We start from the raw sequence: 667 nt of genomic DNA, 5'->3' as shown, positions 1-667 counted from the left end.
GCAGCCCCCCTGCCTGCTCGCCACCCAGGACCCTCCATCAGAGCGAACTCAGGCCTAACCTCACACTCATTGTGCCCATCGCTGACCACTCTCTGCCCCGGGAAGGTCACGGCTGGGTCCCCCCCAGTCCCCAGTCTGACCATGGAAGGTCTGGGGACCCCCTCCTGCCCCTCGCCACTCACAGCCCATCACCATCTCCTGGGGCGAAGCTTCTGAAAGCTCTGGATGTGCCCCTCTTGGTCTGGTCCAGAAATGGCCCTCCCCTCCCAGGGCACTAACCTGAGCTCTGCTTGGCCTCAGCCTGTCTCACGTCAGTAAAACAGGGGTGCATGCGCCCACACTTGGGGAGCAGGGCTGCCACTGCGGTCCCCGCACCTCCCTGGGCCATTAGAACCACCGAGAGATGACGCCAGAGGCAGACCCCGTGTGGAAGTGGGGCCTCCGGGCCGCTGGGAATAGGGGGGATTGCCCAGCCCAGGCCTCGGCAGCTTGCATCCTCCTGGGAGTTGGCTCTGGGCCCTGGCACCTGGAAACAGACTCCTAAATGCACAGGGAGGGTGTGGAGGTCCAGCCAATGCCATGCCCCCGGCCAGGGCGCCCTTCCAGCGGGCCTGGTGAGGTCACCTCGCTTCACCTGAGTCCTGGGGAGTGACAGCGGGAGCAGACC

At 65.4% G+C, this 667-nt stretch overlaps 1 protein-coding gene across 1 annotated transcript in view; it reads right to left on the bottom strand.

The window, feature by feature from the left end:
- BEGAIN (brain-enriched guanylate kinase-associated) overlaps nt 1-667 on the bottom strand; it is a 19,345-nt gene that overhangs the window by 9,860 nt on the left and 8,818 nt on the right. The window lies entirely within an intron of this gene.

Source organism: Myotis brandtii, unplaced genomic scaffold (genome assembly GCF_000412655.1).
Source record: "Myotis brandtii unplaced genomic scaffold, ASM41265v1 scaffold535, whole genome shotgun sequence".
In the NCBI taxonomy this organism is placed as follows: domain Eukaryota; kingdom Metazoa; phylum Chordata; class Mammalia; order Chiroptera; family Vespertilionidae; genus Myotis; species Myotis brandtii.
Note: the sequence above shows the minus strand (reverse complement) of the source record. Positions and strands in the feature narration are given on the sequence as shown.